Consider the following 12,500-nt stretch of genomic DNA (forward strand, 5'->3'; position numbering starts at 1 on the left):
CTGGCTCAGGAAAGCCCGTCCCAGGAAAGCCCATCCCAAGAAAGCCCATCCCAGAGAAGCCCATTACAGGAAAGCCCATCCCAGGAAAGTCTGTCCCAGGAAAGCCCATCCCAGGAAAGCCTGTCCCAGGAAAGCCTGTCTCAGGTAAGCCCATCCCAGAAAAGCCTGTCGCAGGAAAGCCCATCCCAGAAAAGCCTGTCCCAGGAAAGCCCGTTCTAGGAAGGCCAGTCCCAGGAATGCCCGTCCCAGGAAAGCCTGTCTCAGGAGAGCCCGTCCCAGGAAAGCCCGTCCTAGGAAAGCCTGGCTCGGGAAAGCCTGTCCCAGGAAAGCCTGTCCATGGGAAGCCCGTCCAAGGAGAGCCTGTCCCAGTAAAGCCCGTCCCGGGAATGCCCATCCCAGGATAGCCCATCCCTGGAAAGCCTGTCCCAGGAAAGCCTGTCTAAGGAAAGCCCATCCCAAGAAAGCCAATCCCAGGAAATCCCATCCCAAGAAAGCCAATCCCAGGAAAGCCCATCCTAGGAAAGCCTATCCCATGGAAGCCCGTCCCAGGAAAGCTCGTCCCAGGAAAGCCCGTCCCTGGAAAGGCTGTCCCAGGAAAGCTGTAGGATGTGTATATGTAATAGTGAATATGCTGTACCATTGCAACATGTATAACCAAACTGAAATGTTAACCCTCATAAACAATCTCTTATGTTTTCTTATATGGCCCGCATTGATACCTTACTTTGTTTAAATTCACGAGCCAGTCTCCTTACTGGGCCCATGCTGTGCACACGTGTATATTGTCGTGCCGTATTTGTGGCGGTTTCTCCCCTTATTAATAAACTAGTGTTAATCACAAAGCAGGTGTATACTTCACAAACTCCTAACATGGCGCAGTGAGTAGGATAGTTTCAACAAGGAGTTACTTACAGAGAAAAACGCCGCTGCACCTGCTGCGTTAAAAACATAGGCCTATCATTGTTCCTGTAGTCATGGGACCCAAACCAGACACCCGACGCAAAGGTAAGGAGACTCGGGAAGATGAAGGCGCCGCCCCCAGCCCATCAACAGCCAGTCTGTCAGATTTGGACAAAGTTGCCGCATTGATAGAGTCTCAGCATCGGCAAATGATGCTCATGGAGGAGCGTCGGCGTGCGGATGAGGATAGCCGTCGCGAGGAACGCCGACGAGAAGACGAGGAACGCCGACGAGAAGACGAGGAGCGTCGACGAGAACGAGAACAGAACCAAGCAATGATCATGCAAATACTACAAGCAAGTCAGGGTTCTGCCACTACTGCACTCGGTACTGTGCATGGTACACCCATGGGCGAGGAAACAGACGGTTCTCCTGCCACACCTACACGACAAGCAGCCCGTCAACCTCCACATAAGCTCTCTCTGGATATGACCCTTTGGGAATTCAAGGTATGGTGCAGTACCTGGTCAGATTATGAAGAGTTACTTCAGCTAAGAGTCCAACCTCCACGCACACAGCTGGCACACCTCAGGTCCTGCCTAACATTGGAGATGCGATCTACGTTGGCTCATGCTATAGAGGTTCCTGAGGAAGGTGACGTTCCATCGATAGAGCAAGTGCTTGAGCGGATAAAGGTACACCTTCAGCGCCAACGAAATATCGCATTTAGGCGTGTGCGCTTCGAAGAGAGACGTCAACAGGAGGGTGAGTCTTTCGATAACTTTTATGTTGCCCTAAAGGAACTGGCAGATGATGCTGAACTTTGTGACAATTGTTTAAGTGATCGCCTCGTGACTCGGATCACATCCGGTGTGCGTGATCAACAGACACGCAAAAGGCTCCTTGTTATTGACCCTCCACCCAAATTATCGGAGGCACTTTCACTATGTCGAAGTGAGGAATCTGCTCGAAATACAGAGGCTGATTTAGCAGGAAGGGATCGGGTCGTGCAGAAAGTAACCCATCAACAACGACGATATCGCAGCCAACCTCAACCAGGAGGACCAAGAAGAGCCAACAAGCAGTGTGATGGCTGTGGTGCTTCCTCACATCCGAATGGTCGGGCAAAGCAGTGTCCTGCATGGGGTAAGAAATGTTTACATTGTAATGTTATAGGACACTTTGGTAAAGTATGTCGCAAGAAGGGAGCCCAGAATTCATACAAGCCATCAAACACTTATGATGACAAGTCCTTCAACCAACGTAAAGCGCACCACCTGAAGCTTGGGGATGTACAAAAGGCCACGTCTCACCATCAGGCTCCACGAGTACATATTGGAGTATATCCATTGAGCTTCAAAGTAGGTAGAAGCTCTTTCCTCTTTACTCCAGATACAGGGGCTGAGGCAACAGTCATTGGTCCAAGACAACTAAAACAGCTGGGTATTCCACAAGCTAAGCTCAATCCTCCACAAGATGAAGACGTGATAGCCGCAAACTGTCATAAACTCACGCCACTTGGATCCTTCCAGGCAACACTGAGTCTGGGCAATATTCATACGGAGGCAACAATTGATGTACTTCAGGAGATTGAAGATGCCCTTCTTTCCTGGTACGATGCTAAAGCCCTCCAGATCATCCCTTCAGAATACCCAAGACAAATTAACAGACTTCAAGATATCCAAACCTGTAGCACTTCTGAATATCCAAGTATCAAACAGCGAGAAGCTGATCGACAGCAACTCCTGCAGGAATTCAAGGATGTCCTCATTGATCCTGAAAATTTCCACAAAGGGACACAACTGAAGCCAATGTCAGGGGAGCCGTTGAAGACTCATCTTTGCGAAGATGCCAAGCCCTTTGCCATTTACACTCCACGAACCATCCCTTTGGCATGGCGTTCGGAAACCAAACAAATGCTTGACAGTATGGCTCAACAAGGCATAATCCAACCTCTGGGTGACGAAGTTACACCTAAACGAACAGGTGGAGTTTGTATTACTGTGGATTTGTCGAAACTGAACAAACAAGTCCTTTGGCCTGCCCACCCATCCCCAACCCCACGCAGTGCCGTTATGGGGATCAACCCTGGTACCCACTTTTTCACAACAATGGATGCAACACATGGGTAGTGGCAGCTTCCACTGGCCGAGGATGCACAGCCACTGACTACCTTTATCACACCATGGGGGAGGTATAAGTTCCTCCGCGGTCCTATGGGATTCGTCTCGACAGGGGATGAGTTCTGCAGAAGAGGAGATATAGCGCTGAGTGGCATTGATAATATTGCAAAAGTAGTTGATGACATACTTGCATGGGACAGAGATTATGGTGAGCATTTAAAACGTATCCACACCATGCTACAGCGGTGCCGTGAAAACAACATCACAATGAATTCCAGCAAGTTTGTGTTCGCAAATCAGTCAGTAGAGTTGTGTGGATATAGTGTTACAAAAGATGGCATAGCAGCAGATGGTAATAAAGTTAGAGCGGTTGCAGAGTTTCCCGTCCCTACTAACATCACAGACCTCAGATCTTTTATGGGCTTAGTAAATCAGCTTGCTGAGTTTACCCCTGCCATTGCATCTGCTGCAGAAACATTACGCACACTATTCAGTCCTAAACGAGACTTTGTATGGACTTCTGATCATCAGGCATCATTTGAGAGGGTTAAGGAAGCTCTCTCATTACCTCCAGTGCTTGCCCACTTTAATCCAGCCCTTCCAACTATGCTGCAGACCGACGCTTCACGCCTCAAGGGCATTGGTTATGCCCTTCTACAGTGTCATGGCGAGAAATGGCGACTTGTCCAGTGTGGATCTCGTTTTCTCAGTGATGTGGAGACACGTTATGCTGTGGTTGAGCTGGAACTTGTCGCAGTAGTCTGGGCCATGAAGAAATGTCGCCTGTACCTTCTGGGACTACAGCATTTTGATCTGCTCATTGACCACAAGCCACTGGTACCTATTCTCAATGATTACACTTTGGATGCAGTTGAGAACCCACGTCTGCAGCGCCTCAAAGAGAAAATATCCCAGTACACCTTCACTGCTATCTGGCATAAAGGGAAAGATCACGCCATCCCTGATGCATTGTCTCGTGCTCCAGTTGATGATCCAACGCCAGCAGACATGGAAGCAGAAGAGGACGTGACATACCACATTCACAGTTGTGTGTTAGCGAGGATATTGGAATTTTCAAAGTGCACACCTGAACATTAACATGATCCCATCATAGAAGAAATTCGTAAAGCAGCTAAGGTGGACGTTACTTATTGTGAGCTTCACAACATCATTGCTTCTGGATTCCCAACAAATAGGAAGAAGGTGCCTGCTTCTCTGTGGGACTTCTGGAAGATCAGAGACACTCTTGCCACAGAAGATGGATTAGTTCTGCATGGTGCACGGATTGTCATCCCTGCTAAACTCCGTCAGGAAATTCTATCACACCTCCATGATTCTCATCGTGGTATCGAAGCAACGAAACGGCGCGCCCGTCAGACAGTCTGGTGGCCAGGCATCACAAGCGACATTGTGAACACAGTCCAGGCCTGCGAAGCATGCCAGAATATGCTGCCTTCCCAATCCAAAGAACCAATGATGTGTAACCCAGCACCATCTGGACCATTTGAAGATGTCTCAGCAGACATCTTTTCCCATGCAGGGAGATGTTACCTTCTGTATGCAGACCGTCTGTCTGGATGGCCACATGTTGGCGTTTATGGAAGAGATGCCACATCAAGAAATACCATAAGGCTACTTCGCAGCTTCTTCGTGGCAGTGGGTGTCCCTGTTCGCCTTCGTACCGATGGGGGACCCCAGTTTTCAAGTCATGATTTCAGAGCCTTCTTGAAGAGATGGGGTATCAACCATGACATCTCATCACCACACTACCCGCAGTCTAATGGGCATGCAGAATCCTTTGTGAAACAGATCAAGCATCTCATAATAAAAACAACAAAGGATGGGTACCTCGATAACGAAGAATTCGACCATGGTCTGATGGAGATTCGTAACACGCCACGCCCAGATGGCCGTTCTCCTGCACAGATACTCTTTGGACGACCTTTAAGGACGGCAATGCCTGCTCATCAACGATCCTTCGCCCTAGAATGGCAAGCATTGGCGGAGGAATGTGATAGAAAGCAGCTGACAGTCAAGCAGAAGGCACAACGTCTCTACGACCGTTCTGCTCATATTCTACCACCGCTAAAGGTAGGCACACCTGTTCGTATCCAGGACCACACAACGTTACGGTGGGACAAGATTGGAACAGTAGTTGGAATTGGTCGACGCAGGGACTATCACATCAAGTTACCAAGTGGACGTATATACTGGCGCAATCGCCGCTTTCTGCGTCCTTACCATCAGCCGATCCAAGTCGGGACACGTGCAGTCCAACCAACAGAAAATACACCGGAGAGGCAGATGAAACGCCATGTCCGTTTCTCCTCGCCGCCTCCAAGAAGAAGTACACGTCAACGTCGTAGCCCGAAACGTCTTGGTTTGTAAGCCTCGCGTACCTCTCGGCTTTCCCCAGGGAGGGAGATGTGGGATGTGTATATGTAATAGTGAATATGCTGTACCATTGCAACATGTATAACCAAACTGAAATGTCAACCCTCATAAACAATCTCTTATGTTTTCTTATATGGCCCGCATTGATACCTTACTTTGTTTACATTCACGAGTCAGTCTCCTTGCTGTGCACACGTGTATATTGTCGTGCTGTATTTGTGGCGGTTTCTCCCCTTATTAATAAACTAGTGTTAATCACAAAGCAGGTGTATACTTCACAAACTCCTAACAAAAGCCTGTCTAAGGAAAGCCCGTCCCAGAAAAGCCCATCCCAGAAAAGCCCGTCCCGGAAAAGCCCATCCCAGGGAAGCCCGTCCCAGGAAAGCTCATCCCAGGAAAGCCCGTCCCTGGAAAGCCTGTCCCAGGAGAGCCTGTCTAAGGAAAGCCCGTCCCAGGAAAGCCCATCCAAGGAAAGCCCATCCCAGGAAAGACCGTCCATGGAAAGCCAGTCTAAGGAAAGCCTTTCTAAGGAAAGCCCATCCCAGGAAAGCCCGTCCCAGGAAAGCCTAAGGAAAGCCCGTCCCAGGAAAGCCTGTCTAAAGAAAGCCCATCCCAGGAAAGCCTGTCTAAGGAAAGCCCGTCCCAGTAAAGCCCATCCCAGGAAAGCCCATCCCAGGAAAGCCCGTCCCAGGAAAGCCTGTCCCTGGAAAGCCCGTCACGGGAATACCCGTCCCAGGATAGCCCATCCCTGGAAAGCCTGTCCCAGGAAAGCCTGTCTAAAGAAAGCCCGTCCCAGGAAAGCCAGTCCCTGGAAAGCCTGTCTAAGGAAAGCCCGTCCCAGTAAAGCCCATCCCAGGAAAGCCCGTCCCAGGAAAGCCCATCCCAGGAAAGCCCATCCCAAGAAAGCCAATCCCAGGAAAGCCCATCCTAGGAAAGCCTATCCCAGGGAAGCCCGTCCCAGGAAAGCTCGTCCCAGGAAAGCCCGTCCCTGGAAAGCCTGTCCCAGGAGAGCCTGTCTAAGGAAAGCCCGTCCCAGGAAAGCCCATCCAAGGAAAGCCCATCCCAGGAAAGCCCATCCCAGTTAAGCCCGTCCCAGGAAAGCCCATCCCAGGAAAGCCTGTCCCTGGAAAGCCCGTCCCGGGAATGCCCGTCCCAGGATAGCCCATCCCTGGAAAGCCTGTCCCAGGAAAGCCTGTCTAAAGAAAGCCCGTCCCAGGAAAGCCAGTCCCTGGAAAGCCTGTCTAAGGAAAGCCCGTCCCAGTAAAGCCCATCCCAGGACAGCCCATCCCAGGAAAGCCCGTCCCAGGAAAGCCCATCCCAGGAAAGCCTGTCCCGGGAATGCCCGTCCCAGGATAGCCCATCCCTGGAAAGCCTGTCCCAGGAAAGCCTGTCTAAAGAAAGCCCGTCCCAGGAAAGCCAGTCCCTGGAAAGCCTGTCTAAGGAAAGCCCGTCCCAGTAAAGCCCATCCCAGGAAAGCCCGTCCCAGGAAAGCCCATCTCAGGAAAGCCCATCCCAAGAAAGCCAATCCCAGGAAAGCCCATCCCAGAAAAGCTCGTCCCGGAAAAGCCCATCCCAGGAAAGCCCATCCCAGAAAAGCCCATCCCAGGGAAGCCCGTCCCAGGAAAGCTCGTCCCAGGAAAGCCCGTCCCTGGAAAGCCTGTCCCAGGAGAGCCTGTCTAAGGAAAGCCCGTCCCAGGAAAGCCCATCCAAGGAAAGCCCATCCAAGGAAAGCCCATCCCAGGAAAGACTGTCCCTGGAAAGCCAGTCTAAGGAAAGCCTTTCTAAGGAAAGCCCGTCCCAGGAAAGCCCATCCAAGGAAAGCCCATCCCAGGAAAGCCTGTCTAAGGAAAGCCCGTCCCAGGAAAGCCTGTCTAAGGAAAGCCTGTCTAAGGAAAGCCCGTCCCAGTAAAGCCCATCCCAGGAAAGCCCATCCCAGGAAAGCCCGTCCCAGGAAAGCCCATCCCAGGAAAGCCTGTCCCTGGAAAGCCTGTCCCTGGAAAGCCTGTCCCAGGAAAGCCCGTCCCAGGAAAGCACGTCCCAGGAAAGCCCGTCCCAGGAAAGCCCGTCCCAGGAGAGCCTATCCCAGGAAAGCCCATCCCAGGAAAACCCATCTCAGGAAAGCCCGTCCCTGGAAAGCCTGTCTAAGGAAAGCCCATCCCAGGAAAGCCTGCTCCAGGAAAGCCCATCCCAGGAAAGCTGTCCCAAAAAAGCCCATCCCAGGAAAGCCCGTCCTTGGAAAGCTTGTCCCAGGAAAGTCCATCCCAGGAAAGCCCATCCCAGAAAAGTCCATCCCAGGAAAGCCCGTTATAGGAAAGCCCGTCCCTGGAAAGCCTGTCAAAGGAAACCCCGTCCCAGGAAAGCCTTGAACCCTGTCCTAGGAACCCTGTCCTAGGAAAACCTGGCCCGGGAAAGCCCGTCTCAGGAAAGCCCGTCCTAGGAAAGCCTGTCCCTGGAAAGCCTGTCCCAGAAAAGCCTGTCTAGGGAAAGCCCGTCTCTGAAAACCCTGTCAAAGGAATGCCTGTCCCAGGAAAGGCCATCCCGGGAAAGCCTGTCCCAGGAAAGCCCGTCCCAGGAAAACCCGTCCCTGGAAAACCTGTCCCAGGAAAGCCCGTCTCAGGAAAGCATGGCCCGGGAAAGCCCGTCTCAGGAAAGCCTATCCCAGGAAAGCCCGTCCCTCAGGAAAGCATGGGCCGGGAAATCCCGTCTTAGGAAAGCCTGTCCCGAGAAAACCTGTCTAAGGAAAGCCCGTCCCTGGAAAGCCTGTTCCAGGAAAGCCTGTTCCAGGAAAGCCTGTTCCAGGAAATCCGTCCCTGCAACCCTGTCCTAGGAAAACCCGTCCCAGGAAAACATGGCCTCGGAAAGCCCGTCTCAGGAAAGTCTGTCATCGAAAAGTCTGTCCCAGGAACTCTGTCATAGGAAAACCCGTCCCAGGAAAACCTGTCCCTGAAAAGCCCGTCCCTGGAAAGCCTGTCCCTGGAAAGCCCGTCCCAGGAAAGCCTGTCAAAGGAATGCCTGACCCAGGAAAGGTCATCCCGGGAAAGCCCGTCCCAGGAAAACCCGTCCCTGGAAAGCTTGTCCCAGGAAAGCCTGTCTAAGGAAAGCCCGTCTCTGGAAAGCCTGTCAAAGGAATGCCTGTTCCAGGAAAGCCCGTCCTAGGAAATCCCGTCCCTGGAAAGCTTGTCCCAGGAAAACCATTCTAAGGAAAGCCTGTCTCTGGAAAACCTGTCCCTGGAAAGCCTGTCTCAAGAAAGCCCGTCGCAGGAAAGAATGGCCCGGGAAAGTCCGTCTCAGGAAAGCATGTCCCAGGAAAGCCCGTTCCAGGAAAGCCTGTCCCAGTAGAGCCTATCCCGGGAAAGCCTGTCCCAGGAAAGCCCGTTCCAGGAAAGCCCGTCCCAGGAAAACCCGTCCCTGGAAAGCCCGTCCCAGGAAAGCCTGTTCCAGGAAAGCCCGTCCCTGGAAAGCTTCAGCCAGGAAAGCCCGTCCCAGGAAAGCCCATACCAGGAGAGCCTGTCCCAGGAAAGCCCATTCCAGGAAAGCCCGTCCCAGGAAAGCCTGTCCCAGGAAAGCCCGTCCCTGGAAAGCCTGTCCCAGGAAAGCCCGTCCTAGGAAAGCCTGTCCCAGGAAAGCCCGTCCCAAGAAAGCCCGTCCCAGGAAAGCCTGTCCCAGGAAAGCCCGTCCCAGCAAAGCCTGGCCCAGGAAAGCCCATCCCAGGAAAACCCGTCCCAGGAAACCCCGTCCCTAGAAGGCCTGTTCCAGGAAAGCCCGTCCCAGCAAAGCCTGGCCCAGGAAAGCCCGTCTCTGGAAAGCCTGTCAAAGGAATGCCTGTCCCAGGAAAGCCTGTCCCAGGAAAGCCTGTCCCAGGAAAGCCTGTCCCAGGAAAGCCTGTCTAAGGAAAGCCCGTCTCTGGAAAGCCTGTCAAAGGAATGCCTGTCCCAGGAAAGGCCATCCCGGGAAAGCCCGTCCCAGGAAAGCCCGTCCAAGGAAAGCCCGTCCCTGGAAAGCCTGTCCCAGGAAAGCCTGTCCCAGGAAAGCCTGTCTAAGGAAAGCCCGTCTCTGGAAAGCCTGTCAAAGGAATGCCTGTCCCAGGAAAGGCCATCCCGGGAAAGCCCGTTCCAGGAAAGCCTGTACCTGGAAAGCCTGTCCCAGGAAAGCCTGTCCCAGGAAAGCCCGTTCCAGGAAAGCCTGTCCAAGGAAAGCCTGTCCCTGGAACCCTGTCCTAGGAAAACCCGTCCCAGGAAAGCCTGTCCCAGGATATCCCGTCTCAGGAAAGCCTGTCCCAGGAAAGCCCGTCCCTCAGGAAAGCATGGCCCGGGAAATCCCGTCTTAGGAAAGCCTGTCCCGAGAAAGCCTGTCTAAAGAAAGCCCGTCCTTGGAAAACCCGTCCTAGGAAACCCCGTCCCTAGAAGGCCTGTTCCAGGAAAGCCCGTCCCAGCAAAGCCTGGCCCAGGAAAGCCCGTCCCAGGAAAGCTTGTTCCAGGAAAGCTCATCCCAGGAAAGCCGTCCCAAGAAAGCCCGTCCCAGGAAAGCCCATCCCAGGAAAGCCTGTCCTTGGAAAGCCCATCACAGGAAAGCCCGTCCCAGGAAAGCCCATCCCAGGAAAGCCCGTCCCAGAAAAGCCTGTCCCAGGAAAGCCCGTCCTAGGAAAGCCTGTCCCAGGAAAGCCATTCTAAGAAAAGCCCGTCTCTGGAAAGCCTGTGAAAGGAATACCTGTCCCAGGAAAGGCCAATCCGGGAAAGCCCGTCCCAGGAAAGCCCGTCCCTGGAAAGCCTGTCCCAGGAAAGCCTGTCCCAGGAAAGCCTGTCTAAGGAAAGCCCGTCTCTGGAAAGCCTGTCAAAGGAATGCCTGTTCCAGGAAAGCCCGTCCTAGGAAATCCCGTCCCTGGAAAGCTTGTCCCAGGAAAACCATTCTAAGGAAAGCCTGTCTCTGGAAAACCTGTCCCTGGAACCCTGTCCTAGGAAAACCCGTCCCAGGAAAGCCTGTCCCAGGATATCCCGTCTCAGGAAAGCCTGTCCCAGGAAAGCCCGTCCCTCAGGAAAGCATGGCCCGGGAAATCCCGTCTTAGGAAAGCCTGTCTAAAGAAGGCCCGTCCCTGGAAAGCCCGTCCTAGGAAAGCCTGTCTCAGGAAAGCCTGTCTGAGGAAATCCCGTCCCTAGAAAGCCTGTTTAAGGAAAGCCCGTCTCATGAAAGCCTGTCTAAGGAATGCCCGTCCCTGGAAAGCCTGTCCCAGGAAAGCCCGTCCCTGGAAAGCCTGTCCCAAGAAAGCCTGTCTAAGGAAAGCCCGTCCCTGGAAATCTCGTCCCAGGATAACCCGTCCCAGGAAAGCCCGTCCTAGGAAATCCCGTCCCAGGAAAGCCCATCCCAGGAAAGCCTGTCCCAGGAAAGCCTGTCTAAGGAAAGCCCGTCCCTGGAAAACCTGTCTCATGAAAGCCCGTCTAAGGAAAGCCCGTCCCTGGAAAACCGGTCTCATGAAAGCCTGTCTAAGGAAAGCCTGTCCCTGGAAAGCCCGTTCCAGGATAGCCCATCCCAGGAAAGCCTGTCCCAGGAAAGCCTGTCTAAGGAAAGCCCGTCCCTGGAAAGCTTGTCCCAGGAAAGCCTGTCTAAGGAAAGCCCGTCCCTGGAAAACCTGTCTCATGAAAGCCTGTCTAAGGAAAGCCCGTCCCTGGAAAGCCTGTCCCAAGAAAGCCTGTCTAAGGAAAGCCCGTCCCTGGAAAACCTGTCCCAGGAAAGCCTGTCTAAGGAAAACCCGTCCCAGGAAATCCCGTCCCAGGATAACCCGTCCCAGGAAAGCCCATCCCAGGAAAGCCCGTCCCAGGAAAGCCCGTCCCAGGAAAGCCCGTCCCAGGATAGCCTGTCTCAGGAAAGCCCGTCCCAGGATAGTCCGTCCCAGGAAAGCCCGTCCTATTCACACAACATAACCATTCGAGTCACCTCCAGCTATATCATTGGCTCATAAATATTTACAAGCTAATGATAATAATGGTGGTTATAATGATAATCATAGGAAATATTATGATAACTGTAATTAGAATTATTATGATTGTACGAAAGAAGTTATTAATAATGAACATAATGACAGATAATAGATCTACAACTAATGATAATACTGATAATAAGAGTAATGATGATGATGAAGAAAACAATGAAAAAATGGTGATAAGTTACTAATTCATTCAAACACTTGTTTGAATAGACGTCATTGATGAAAGACTGTTACGAGAAAAAAACGAATGCTCTCATTAATGAAGTGATGGATAGATGTAAGCGGCGATATAGCCCGATTTTGTTTCTGGAACTTGATAAATCCAACATAGTGTGTTTTTAAATAGTAATGATTATAAAGGACTTACCATTATGAAAACTGAAGGATTTACAATTTGTTCATTATTGATACTGTGGTAAAAAAAAAAAAAAAAAAAAATAGGCAGAAACAAGGCATACAATATGCGAAATATGAATTTGCCTTAGTCCGTTGCCTTGTAAACTATTTCCAGGAAATGATTTGATAAATATGTATAATCGTCAAATTATATAATCAACAATCATTATCAGTTGTGTCAGCTGACAGATCACGGTTGTGACGTAAGCACACACCATAACCACATCAGAGTTATTTGTCAGGGTAACCAAACTAACCGATCAAGTTGTCATTTCTGAAGTGAAAAGAGTATAATGCGGAGGCAGTAAAATGGTGAGGCAATGGAGACTAAATGATAGGGACAGAGCAAGTGACAAGAGCTCACACAGATTACATATTGCAAATCCTGTTCCGTTTACAATATTGTTTTTTTATTAATATTTTGGGGATGCCCAAACTGAGGGAGGGTCAACTCCACTAGAAAGTAATAGTGATATCATCTCTCCTGTCCTGTCTGAATGAGGTCGTAGATTACTGGAGATGTCATTCTATTAAGAAATCTGTTTCTCTTGATAACATTTCATACTTAACCTGGATGATGACGTCAGTGCCACGTACTAGAAGCTAATAGGTAACGGTACCACTGTCAGCCCTGCAATGTTATCTGGAGAAACAAACCAGAAAGTGTGTATATACGAAAGATTAAAGCTGTCTTTATAAACCTCAGG

At 51.4% G+C, this 12,500-nt stretch overlaps 1 protein-coding gene across 1 annotated transcript in view; it reads right to left on the reverse strand.

Annotated features, from left to right (window-relative positions):
- Nucleotides 1–12,500, reverse strand: part of LOC122264225 (dynein intermediate chain 2, ciliary-like) — a 49,556-nt gene that overhangs the window by 14,704 nt on the left and 22,352 nt on the right. The gene's annotated exons all lie outside the window — the stretch shown is intronic.

The sequence above is a fragment of the Penaeus japonicus genome, unplaced genomic scaffold (genome assembly GCF_977035675.1).
Source record: "Penaeus japonicus unplaced genomic scaffold, GWHDUDI00000001_assembly GWHDUDI00000022, whole genome shotgun sequence".
Taxonomy (NCBI): Eukaryota; Metazoa; Arthropoda; class Malacostraca; order Decapoda; family Penaeidae; genus Penaeus; species Penaeus japonicus.